Source organism: Lutra lutra, chromosome 7, assembly GCF_902655055.1.
Source record: "Lutra lutra chromosome 7, mLutLut1.2, whole genome shotgun sequence".
Lineage (NCBI taxonomy): Eukaryota > Metazoa > Chordata > Mammalia > Carnivora > Mustelidae > Lutra > Lutra lutra.
Window position 1 is genome coordinate 1,525,495 of NC_062284.1, and position 12,406 is coordinate 1,537,900.

The 12,406-nt window shown below is 55.4% G+C and overlaps 1 protein-coding gene across 6 annotated transcripts in view; it reads left to right on the plus strand.

Moving 5' to 3' along the window:
• The window catches only part of ARNT2 (aryl hydrocarbon receptor nuclear translocator 2), a 145,274-nt gene that overhangs the window by 24,751 nt on the left and 108,117 nt on the right, over nucleotides 1–12,406 (plus strand). Inside the window, exon 1 of one of the 6 annotated variants that reach the window (XM_047736231.1) lies at nucleotides 3,941–4,052. The exons of 4 other annotated variants lie outside the window; for them this stretch is intronic. The gene's annotated coding sequence lies outside the window, so the exon portion shown is untranslated. Of the gene's footprint in view, nucleotides 1–3,940; nucleotides 4,053–5,534; nucleotides 5,647–12,406 lie in introns of those variants that run through there. One more of the 6 variants, XM_047736230.1, reaches the window with a different exon arrangement.

The window sequence follows — 12,406 nt, forward strand, 5'->3', positions numbered from 1 at the left end:
CCCAGGGGACGGTGGTTACCGCAGACATGTATGGGTAGAGACCAGGGAAAGCTGCGGGGTTGTCAGCTGGCCCCTCTCTGTGGAGAGGACAGAGCCTCCCGTCCCTGTCACTCCTGGTGCGGAGCAGCCGAGGAAAGACACAGGGTCACTCCCTGGAGGGACATGCATGTTCCTGTGGCCACTGTGACCCTTTGTCCCTGCCCATGAGCCGGCGGCGTGCCCCCACCTCTAGGAACTGATTCCCTCTATCTGCTGGGCATCACCTTTGTTTCTCATGTCGTGTTTGTCCCCTTTCCTCTTGTGTGGCCTCCCTCCCCATCCCGAACTTCCCTGAGGAGTTCATGCTGTTCCCACTGTCGTCAGGGAGTCATAACATGGTCACAGCTGAGAGCCACTGCCTTACTGTGGGAGCTCAGGAGCCTGCGGGGGATGCCTCCTCTGGGGGTGAGCCCCTGCCCTCCCATGCCCTCCCCTGACCTTTCCCATCCTTTCCCTGTCCTCCCCTCCCTTTCCCTTCCCTCTCTCATCCCTTCTTTGCTCCACCCTTGCCTTCTCCCACCCATCCCCATCCCTCCTCTCCACTGCCCTGCCTTCTTCTCCCCTGCCCTCTCCCATCCTTCCCCTATCCTCTCCCCTGCCCTCCTCTCCCCAGCCCTGGCCTCTCCTACCTCTCCCCTCCCCTACTCTGCCATCTCCTCCCCGTCCCTCCCCTCCTCATCCCTTCTTCTGGGATGGGCTGCAGGAGGCCCAGAGTTCACAGATTTCACCAGCGGGGTTCTATTCCACTCCCCAGCTCTGTGTTCAGAGCCACTGGACAGCCACCACGGAGCCCAGAGTCCCGGGTCTGCTCATTTACTTTCAGTGACATCCCCTGCACTGTCCCCTACTGTAGGAGTAACATACTCTGAGTTTTCACAACTTAGAGGTTATAGAAACTGCCAAGTGGGAGATGAACGTCCAGCGTAGCTGTTAGCGGTGCCCTCTCTTTGGTGGCTATGCTCGAGGACCCGTGCGCACACAGAGGCTGTGTGCGCACACATGCCGGAGGACCCGAGCGCACACGTGTGTGCACACACAGGGGCACAGCACGCGTGCACACCGGGGATGCGTGGAGGTCAGTGAGGTGCTCTGGGCACAGAACGGCTGCTGCAGAGGGCCGTCGGGACTGGATGATGAAGAACCAGCATTTTGCAAAACAGGTGTCGTTCCTGTTTTGTTACTGTTTCCCGGCCACCACATTTCAGAAGTCTGACGTCAGCTCAGACGCCGTCTGTCCAGCTCCGTCCCTATCTGTCCAGCTCTGTACATGGCCAGGCTGCCCCATGCTCCCGGCGTGGCATCCCATCCATCGGACCAAAGCCACGTCCGTTCGCAGCGGAGTCTGGTGGCTATATACCGTGTTGGCGGTTCTCTGTGTTTCCCTCACGTGTCCGTTCCCTCCCTTCCTTAGTCCCTTTGTTTTCTTTGTTGTGTTCAGATGGATGCTGGGTTCCTGTAGACTGACTTGGGGTGCCTGGTTCCAAAGGCTCCCCGGGTGTACTCTTGGGGTAGCAAAGCTGAAAAGTCGGTTGTCAGGTCCTCCTTACAAAGACATGAAAGCTTCCAGGTAGAACTTTTTCTTGAAAGGCATGTGACCTAAACAGAAATTTTAAAAACTTTTAACTATAATAGTCATTTATGATCACGAAGGCCAGAATAGCAAACAATTCTGCAGGGACACGTGCTCGTTACAACACGCCGTGATCACCCCTCTCCTTCTGCTTTGTATCTCTGTTTCTGGTTCGGTGCACCTGTTGGTTCTGGGAGGGTGGTATGGTCATCGACAGGTAGCAGGCACATGCATTCCCTCAGTATTTCTGCTGTTTCCATCTGTCCTTTTGCATTTAAGTATTTGAAAGTTCTTAATAATTGGTTTTGCACATATAATCTATCGCTTTCACCGTTTGGCCATGGATGACCATGCATTTCACTCCTGCAGCAGCGCGTCTGTAAACCACCTGGTTGGGGGAGTGGGGACGGGTCCCATGCATGCCGTCCGCGGGTTAGTTCGTCTGGGGCGCACTGATGGTCGAAAGTGAGTGCACACAGCGTGCCTTGTTCGGAGCACTGAGGGTGGTGACTGCGGGCACAGGTGCAACAGTGACTGGTGTGGTCAGTGGTCCCGGCTTGCGCACCAGGGCAAGGGTCTGGAGACCATCCCGTGGGGGGATTCCACGGGCTGTCCTTTCCAAGGCCCGGGAGCTGGCGCAGAAGGCCGGGCCGGAGAGAAGGTTGGAGGCAGGAGCGCGGCGGGAGCTGAGCTCCGGCGGACCCTGGCAGACAGCTGTTCGCGTGCATGATTTAGCGCCGTGAGCGTTTTCTTGCAGTGTTAGTCCTTGCCGTGGTGACGGTCAACAGCGGAGTGGTTCTTCTCGGGGTGGCCGTTCCGTCCTGTGTCAGCTCCTCACTTTACGCTGGACATTTTAGAGATTTGGTTTCTGCCCGACTCCCCACTGTATCTAGACGGCCGACACCTTGCCGCTGGTGGCCCCGGCTGCCACACGGGCCCCTGCAGGGGTCACAAGCGGCCCTTGTCCCTTTCGCTGTCGTCGCTCCTGCCTCAGGGCTCCTCCGGAAGACGAGCATGGTCTGGTCTGCAGGCTTTCCTCCACACAGCGTCTGAACTCTTCCCCAGCCCCTGGTCTTTCTAGTGCTTTCCAGTCTGTGCTTCAGAGCCCCCTGCGGCTCCTACCAGTGGCCCAGGCCCGGCCCTTTCTCCTGGGGCATCAGCCCTGCTGTGCCACTCTCTGGTCCTGAAGACTCAGGCCCCTTGGGTCACCACAGGGTCTCAGCCAGGGCCGCCAGGAAGCCCTCCTTCGGGGCAGCCTGTCCACTGACAGACCCCAAGCCTTCCCTGTGGGTGCTCTGGCCCATCTTTGAGGGCTGCAGAGACCCCCTTTCCTGGGATGGCCTCTGGCCTGGAGACTCCAGCCCGAGACAGGTGGGGGTGGGGGTCCCATCACGAGGGGGCGGGCTGGGGTGGAGTTTGCTCTCAGTGTCTTGCTCCAGAGTCATGATCCCAACAGTGACCTCCTTCCTCTCTTCCTCCTAGCATGACCACTTCCCTGTCCTCTTGCTGAGTCTGTGTTTTCCACCTTCAGGGCAGGGGCGCTGGGACTTCAGGCAGCAGGGAGGCCAGGGACTCTAGTGGCGGTATGGGTGCGGACCCCCGAGCGGGCTCTGGTGCAGCGCCCACATTCCAGAGGGCACGATGCATGCCTAGGGCAGCCCGGGCAGCAGCCTGTGCCTCCACAGCCCCGTTAGCTGAGACGGGGGCTGCCCTGGAACTGGTTCCTGTTGTTTAATGCTAAAACCTGCCTGCAGGCTGGGAGCAGCTCAGACACGGCCAGATGCCCGGTGTCCAGGCTGGAGGCACCAGCGGGTAGAGGCACGGCTTGGCCTCTTCCCATATCTGCCGCCTCCTCCCTACTGCATAGACCCAGGGCCTGCCTGTTGGACAGGGCTGCCTCGCGGACAACATGGGCTGGTTGAAATGTAGCAAGGACCCAGGTTCACAGTCACCCGACTCTCGGGCTCATGATCTTTCTGTACATCGTGCTATAAAAATCCCACCCCACGGAGGGCCTTGGGGAATCGTGTGCCCCGCCTTCCTTTCAAAAGCAGAAGGGACCCTCCCTGGCTCTCCTTTCAGGACCAACCTCTTCTAATCTCCAACCCCCCCCCCCCAGAGATGTGTTAATAATAACGTAGACAATTCAAACGTATATTGTGGTTGCACAAGAAATCCAAGTCCCCAGTTTTTCAGAACCTAAGCAGTTAATGTTAGAAATTTTGCTGCAAATAAATTGATCAGTATGCAAGACAGTTGTCACGGCTGAATCATGGTCCACAGTTAAGGTAAACAGATCTGTGATGACATTTTCTGAGGAGAATACAAATGCAGCTCATTTCCTCCCAGAGGTCCCTAACATTTCTTCTGCACGGATAACAGATTCTCCCAAGAAGGTGCTGGACACAGGGAAGAGAGATCTTTGTTTAATCCCTCGGAAAAGGTAGGGCTGTAATGTGTGCTGTGCTTTTGGGGGGAAGAATGGTTCTGAGAGAGACGGCTGTTGGGGGGAGGGTTTTTCTCCGCTGAGCTGCCCCCCTCACCCCCCACCCGCGGAAAGACCCTTCTGGCTTTTCCTCTGTTGGAATTTTCATTAAAACATCATGTTGTTGTATTGTGAAAGTTTGCACGTAATTGATTTTTTTTCCCAATGTGAAGATCGAGGGGTGTTTTTCATACTGAAATGCCTGTGCAATAATAGGGGACGAAATGTCTGTCACTCCCTCATGTTCCTTGTATCTGGAATGCTCTCCCGTTGCCTTTTCCCCGTGTTTTCGCCGCCTGTGCTTTGTCGGAGGAATCCTGCACAATATGTCTGCGTCTGAAATGTGAGATGGGAGGGATGCTACATCGTCAGCCAGCTCTGAGTTCTGTGTCATGGCGAAGCTTTCAAACACTCGGCTTGCGCTGATGTTAAAATGCGCCGGAAACCTCACCAACTTCGCATGGGGCGGGTGGTCCTTTTGCCTGTGTGTGTCACGGGGAACCATGCTTCCCCGGGGGGGCAGGGGGCCGTCTGCATTTGGAAGCAGACGCTGAGGAGAGAGGTGTTCTGACTGCTTGTGCATTTGCTGTTGGCTGTAACCTGGGACCCTGCGCCAAGGTCTGTAGCTAAGGGCTGCGTGTGAGGCTGGGGAATAATTCTAGATCTCATGGGAGTCAGAGCAAGGTCCAGAGACTGGGCATGAACCGGGGGGCATGCCCCTCGAGGGCAGGACTAGGTGGGTCTACCCAGAAAATCCGCAGCAATTGAAGGAATCCATTTAGGAAAAGGGCACCTTTTACGTCCTGTTTCATTGCTTCCAGGGCGTTTTCCTTGCCAGGAAGGCACAACTGTGGCTTCCTCCAGGAAGCCTTCTCAGATCCTCCCGGTCATTCCCACAACGCCAGTCGCTTAGCCTAGCGCACAGCTCTCACCAGGAAATTGCCCAACTGTGTGTCTCCACCGGAGGCGGGTTGGGGGGCTCTGTTCCTCTCAAGTACCTGGCTTCTGCCACAGCTGCCGGCTCAGAGCTTTCAAATGCCATTTGTAATGGAAACAGGGTCCCATTTCTTACAGCTGCCTCTGCAAAAGGAAGTGAGGTCCCAATGAACCCTGTTTGCTAGCGGGAGAACAGGTGGAGAAACAGAGTCACGCACGGGGAAGCTGGAGCTCGGGCCAGCCCGGCGCTGGCGCACGACCCTCCGAGTTGACAGACGGAGGGAGGTGTGAAGGCGCGTGCCCGGCCCTGGCCGCGGAGTCCCCGCGGGCAGGCGTGTGGCACGGCGGACGTAAACCCGCCACCAACCCACCATATTGTTCTTCCTCCTCCGGAAATTTTTTGCCCCATCTGGTCTCGGTGTAGGAGGATCAGGTGATCCGGCTCTTTCGAATCTTCCCTTTCTGGGAGCTGACGGTGACATAGGGAGTATTTTGAGGCACTGATATCATCTCTCTCCTCCTGGATGCCCTCTTTGCGATTCCGTCACTCTGGCCCTGCCATCTTCTACCTGGACGGCTGCAACCTTCCTGGCTTTGCAGGAGAAGTACAGGGATGGTAAGGGTAAACCACGGGGCACCAGACCTTGACTGGGTGGGGAAGGGACTGGCCGGGAACAGGCTTCCCCAGGAAAGTAATGTTGGAGCTGAACTGAACGACTGTTGGGAGTTAGCTCAGTGAAGAAGGAAGGAGAGTTTTCCTCCCCCGGGGTATAGTCGGTGCAAAGGCCCTGAGGTGGGTGGGAACGTAGTGTGTTCAAGAAGCTGATGGACCAGTGTAGCTGGAGCTCAGGAGGTGTGCTGGAGGGATGGACGGCAGCCTGGCCACATGGGGATGGGCTGATCGTGGCAGGGAGCTCCACGTGTGTTCCAAGAGCAAAGAGAGGCCGCTGGATAGAAGCAAAGGCTGGCCTTGGCAGATCTGGCTTCCATTAGGATCGATGAGGGAGAGTAGATGTGGGGAGGCCAAGGGAGGAGGTCCTGAGTGGGGGCTGGTAGTAGAACCCAGAGGTGGAGAGACCTTTGGGGGTAACAGCAGGATCTGATAGCTGCGTGTGGGATCGTGGCCACGCTCCTGAATGAGATGAGGTGCTCTGGGGAGAAGAGAGGTGGGGAGATGTAGAGGGAGGCAGAGGAGGCCGAGAAGGTGGAGCCTGGGTGTGGGAGGGAGCACTGGGGCCCCTGCAAGCTGAGGAGGGAGGTGGGCGGTGAGGGGTCACCCCCAAAGAGGGTCTGGCAGGGAAGGGGCCCTGGGACGGACAGTTCTCTAGCAGGGTGACGGGGACAGAGGTCTGACTGTGGAGGGCTGCGTGGGATCCCAGGAGGCCTCAGGGTGAGACACAAGGGGAGTGGGTGACTTCTCCACATGACCGACTTCCATTTGTAAGACTGAAAACCTGTTTCCAACCTTGATTTAAATGTCGCTGCGTGACGTTCTGTATAGGAGGCGCTCTTGGTTCCGTGCTGCGCTAGACGACTCTCCTTTTTCCGTATGGTCAGCCCTCGCCGGCGTGGGGAGGTCAGGGTGAGGACCATGGCCCTCCCTCCCCTGCGGTGTCTGCTGGGGTTGCCCCAGGAAACTGGGGTCTGGGACTTCTGAGCCCCACAGGTGCACCTACTCACGGAGGTGCTCCGCGGGCTGTGTCCGTGGCAGGTTTGGGACGGGGCTCACCTGTGCATCTCTGTGTGAAGCCCTGTGGGGCCCCGGGCAGGGAAGAAGTCGGGGAGGTCAGGAGCGGGCACGTTCAGGGTCTGTCTGACTCCCCCTCCCTGCTCCCTGTAGTGGTGCCTGGGCCCCTGAGGGTTTAGAGGCCCCATGCTGTGCAGGGTGGTGGTGCGAGGGGTGGCCCAGAGCAGAGCCTCATCTGTGCTCCCCCTCCTCATGGCCTCTTGCAGTGGCCTCCCAGGACTGTGTCACGAGCGGGGTTGCTGAGCATTCAGGAAGGCCTCTCCTAGCGCTGTACCCCCATTGGTGGCCCAGCCCGTAAAAATGAAATCACAGAAGCAACTTAGTTCCTTACAGTAAGACAATGATGGCAGGTTTTGTCAGCATCTGTGTGCATGTGTGTGTGTGTGTGTGTGTGTGTTGACTTAGGCCACATTTAAATGAGCTTATACTTCGTGCCCAGCATCACTCCGGGGTTCTACAGATATGAGCTTCTTTCATCTTCCAGACAGCTTCCTGAGGTCCTTCCCGTTACGAGGCTCCTTTTGTACTTAGTAGACGGAGGCACAGACAGGTTATGTGCTCAAGGGTTCCGTAAACACGCATGCACACACGCACACAACGTCTGCTTTAACAGTCTCCTCTTGGGGGAAAATAAAAGGGCAGAGTGGAAATTACTTTTGCCAGGTGTCTCACATCAGTGACCTTCCTTAATCCCCCAAACAAGGGTAGGAGAACGTAGCAGAGTTCCTGACATCACAGATGGGGACTCTGCAGCGTGGGGAGGATAAGTCGCTTGCCCACGACCCCAGGGCTAGATGGAGTAACCCCAAAACATGAAGGTTTCCTGCACATCACACGACTTCCTGTCTGGGCTTCTGACCTCAGGACATCCCTTGTCACCCCGGCAGAGGACGGGCTGCTTGCCCAGGCTCTGTCTGAGCACCCCAAGTGGAGAGGGCCCTACAGTGTCTGGCCGGGCACACAAGAGCCCGCTTGGCCCCTCACCGGCTGCGTGGCTGGACACGGCCCCTGCCTCTCTCCTCCCATGTCCCTCTATAAAATGGGCTGACTTGATTCCTGTCTCGTACAGGGGAACACCAACACTCGTGAAGAGCTCGGAACATGGTCGGCACCCAACATAAACCTTGCCGTCTTTATGCAAAAATATTTTAATTATTTGCATATAAAACTTTTATCGTTATCTGTAAGCCCATCCATTCTGCTGTCGGCCGGTCCTGTTGGTGAAAAGGGTTTCCCCTTTCTTTGTCTTGTTCGTTCGTCGCTTCTCGCTCTCCAGCTGTCTGTGCTTTTCACCATGTTTTCTACTGGAAACCCTCAGAAGATGTTTGTTATTCTCGCTGTGGTCATTAAATTAACACATCATTAGACTCACATTAAAGTAACACATGTTCATTGCAAAAAAAAAAAAAAAAAACCTATACGGAAAGAGTTTTTAGGAGAACATAAAACCCCACTTGGATTCCCACCCCAGAAAGGGCCACAGTAACACGCTGCCGTCTCTGCATTTGTCTTCCAGTCCCGTCCCGTGCAGGTAGCCTCACACGCCACGCTAGGACTTGCTCGGGTCTCAGGGTCCACGCTGCCAGCGCCACCCTCGGAAAGGCTGAGCTCACATGCACCCACAGGAGCAGAGGAGGGCGGCGGGCGTCCAGGATCGTTTCCCCTCTGCCTGGTGCAGCGCTCAGGTTTCACTTTCCTTCATTTTGGGGTGAACTTGGAGCAGGTCTACAGTGTGCTTACAAGGCGGCTTCAAGCCCTGCCTCGGAGACCCTCACCTCTGAGCTGGTGGGAGACCTTCCCCCATCCGCTTTTTCTGAGGGGACATCCCAGGAGTTATCCTCCCTTCTAGTCAAGTCATGTAGAAAAGTTGCCAGATTTGGGGAGCAGGTGTCCACTTTTCCCAGGAGGGCCGACAGCTGATCCCACGGGATTCGGGCTTGGGTTACAGAGGAGAGAAACACATTTCCGTAATGTCTTATACGGGAATGCACAGAGGGTGGCTCCTGAAAGACACTGAGGTTTAACCTTTAGAAAAGTGAGTTTTAGTTTCATTCATTGAAACTTCCACTTGGCTTATTGGAATCCAGAACACTATTTCAGTGACCAAAATGGCATTTCATAAAATGATAAAATGCATAAGGTTTATTCCTGAAATAAACCTTAATAGGAATGGGAGCCAATTTCCTTATCTCAAACAAGCATTTCTATCTCAAACAAGCTGGTCATTCCTGTTCAATCCAGGACCAAGCAAGGTTGCTCACCAGCACCATAATTATGACCATTTTAATCATTGTTTCTTGAGCAGCATTCTTTCCCCCCAGACCCTGTGTTGGGCTCTGCACATGTGCTATTCTTAATTTTTAGAATGACCCTCCAGGGTAGATTATCATGACTTTTTGACCAGAGTGGCCTGGTCACTCTTGTAGTTGGGAAGTGTTGAGTTGTGATTTGACACCAGGTGTGTTTGACGGCAAAGCCCAGGGTCTTGGGTTACCCAGGTCTGGGCCATTACTACTGAACGTTGTTCTGAAGTTCTGGCTAATGAAATAAGACATGAAAAAGAAACGAAACATTTCCCTGTTGGAGATGAACATAGCACCCTTATTTGGAGTCCACAGGCTTTGTGAACTTAGAAAGTTCACAAGAATCAACCAAAAAATGATTAGAACAAATTAGAATTTGGTGGGATGGCAGGACATAGGATGGTGACCCTGGGCCCCCTTCAGCCGGGCATGCACATTTTGAAAGGGTGACATGTGGAAGGCAAGGTGGGAAGAGCAGCGGCTCCTTCACGGCTATGATGGGGGGAGTGACGGGGGAGGGAGGGCGTAGGGGATCTCGGGCCGACGCTGTGCAGAGCCAGATGTGGGGCTGGGGTGCAATCTCATGGCCCTGAGATCATGACCTGAGCCCAAACCGAGAGTCACTGACGGAGCCACCCAGGTGCCCCCATATTCTGGAATCTAAATGGAAGAAAAAGCCAGAAAGAAGGATGAAGGGAATTGGATGGTGAGGGCAGTGGGAGGAGGTCCCCTGCTGGGTATCGGAGGACAGTGCAGTGAGAGCAAGCACAGACCGCGAGGTGACCGGCGGAGAAATGGAGACGCTCGAGGCAGAGCCACGTTCAAACACAACGTGGGAGAGAAGGCGTATCGTGGCCCTTGTAGGTAGAAGAAGGATTCCCGAATGAACTGAGCTTGGGATGCTTGACCTTTGCTTCTGCTGGGGACTGAGTTATGTCCCCAGAATTCCCATGTTGAGGCCCCGGCCCCCAGTGTGACTGAATCTGAAGGAAGAGCCGTTAGGTGGTAATTGAGAAGGGAGGTGGTAAGGAGAGGGCCGTAGGCTTGGTGGCCTGCTGAGAGGAGGACGTGCAAGGCCACCAAGAGGAGGTGGCCATCCGCAAGCCAGGGAGAGGGCGGCCACCAGGACGTGAGCTGGTCGGCACCTTGACCTTGGACTCCCCAGTCCCCAGACCGTAAGAAAACAGAAGTCCGTTGTCTGCGGCGCCCGTCCCGTGGAATTCTGTTACAGCGGCCAGAGGTGACCCACGCATCTCCTTCAGCCTCTCCCTCCGAAAGCGTTCTCTCGCACTTACGAAATCTCTCCACCTTCAAAGCAAGTGGCAGACTGGAGGAAAATGCCGTCAAGTGTTTTCAGAACATGCTCCTGAGTTCTCCCTTCATTACCGAAGGGGCTTGTGCAGACAGATGAGGGGAAACACCGAGTCCTGGGAGGAGAGGATTTCCTGGACGCCTGGCGCTGGCCTCCGGTGCTGGGCCGCCGCCACCGCCGTGTCAGCCCTGAGCCGGTAGGAGCCTCTCACCTTTGCCCTGTGATGGGAGGCCCCAGCCCCAGCTTGAGGGCATTTGGTGACAGGTGCACATGGCCGGTGAAGAATGGGGCTGTCTCAGCACACCCACCTGCTGTGTCACCTCCACGAAGGGCACCGTGTCCCACGGCGGAGCCTGCGGGTGTCCCCCTGTCAGCTTGCCCTCCTGTCCTGCACAGCCGTGGAGGGCTCTGGGGTGTGCTCAGTGGGGTCTTTGGGAGCAGGTGGTCGTGGGCCTGCCCTCACACAGCCAGCCCGTCTGCTGGGCAGTGGAGGCCGGCCCACGTGGAGGGTCCAGGGGAGCAGACAGGATGCCGACGTGCGGGGAAGACCGGACCCCCCTGCCCTGACCACGCGTGAGCAGTTGTCTGAGGACAGGGTTGGACGGCGGGTGTTCCCAAGCCCTCGTCTCGTAGCCAGATTTCATGGCACTTTACTTTCTGTGATTTGTATTACAAAAGCAATATTTTTGCTTTCCCGAAGTAAAATTGGATGACTGTCGTTTTGTCTAAACACACATTGTCTCCCCCACCTTTCCCCCGCTTTATGATACGCTGGTCTAACCAAAGTTAAGCACAACTTCCTGATACAGGACTTCTCAGTACGTTTTTAAAGGATGTTGGAATCTCCAAGGATAAGCGTGTGGCTTTTCCTACTTTGCTGAACCAGGGGACCTTTTTCTCAGAGAGTCTTAAGGGTCTGAGGTTCTCTGTGGCTTATTTTGGGAAGTGGTGACTTTTGTCCTCACTCCTGTTTGTGTTGGTGGCTGCTCTGCCCTCCACTTGGCGGGGAGGGCAATGGACTTAATCTGTTTCAGATTAAGTTGACACTGTTGCAAGGGGAGAGGACTCCTTTAAGAAATGGATTTTTCTCCCTTGAGTACTTCGCAGTTGTGTGCAGTAGGTTAAAAAAAACTAACCCAGCAACTGTAACAGCTCTCCAGTTTTTGTGAACAGAGTGGGGTGGCTAATTTAAGATGTTGTCTGTTAGTATTCGAGAATTCTCCTTCCAAAGTTTCCAGTGGGATAGTTTGAGTTGGTCTTAGAATGTGTTTATTAAACACGATGTCTTCAGATGTAACGTGGGGCAGCTGTCCGGTGCCTCCCTGGTTTCTGGAAGGAGGCAGAGGGCAGAGACCCACCCCGTGTGAGCACTGCCCGTCCCCCTGACAAGGGCCCAGATTCCCTTATTTATCCTGACCTGTTTTCTTGAAATACATTCTAGTAGACCGTGGTGTCCCTTCTGAGCTGTGTGGGAGCTGAGCTGGGCAGGCAAGCGCTGGGGGAGTTTCCCTCAAGAACAGGAGGTAGCGTCGGAGAGGACACTTGAATATTTATTTTGCTATTTAATATTTGGAGGAAAGTGGTGCCTGAGTTGAAGAACCCTCCGCAAGGAGGAAGGAAAATTCTTGAACTGTGTGGTTTCTCTGAAATTGGGCATGCTTGACATTGCCTCAACGAGCTTCTAGAAGCTTCTAGCTCATAAGAAGTAGTGCCCCAGGGTTGTGGGGCCAGGAAAAACGTGAGCCTCTACCCCCACACCTGAGTATCCCGGCAGTAGTCCATATCCTGGGGAGGCCGGGCCCCTCGGACGGGCCGTCGTGGAGTCTGTATGGGCACTCGCTGTCCTTGTCATGAGTGATGGGGCCACACGGGCCCCTTTGGTCATGGTTCTGAGGATTCAGGATGGGGAACAGCCTTTCCACCTGCAGGAAAGGGCCCAGGGTGAAGACAGCTCACCGGGGGCCCGGCCACAGGGGACAGACACCCGACTCCTGTGGGTTTGCTCCGTCTGGAT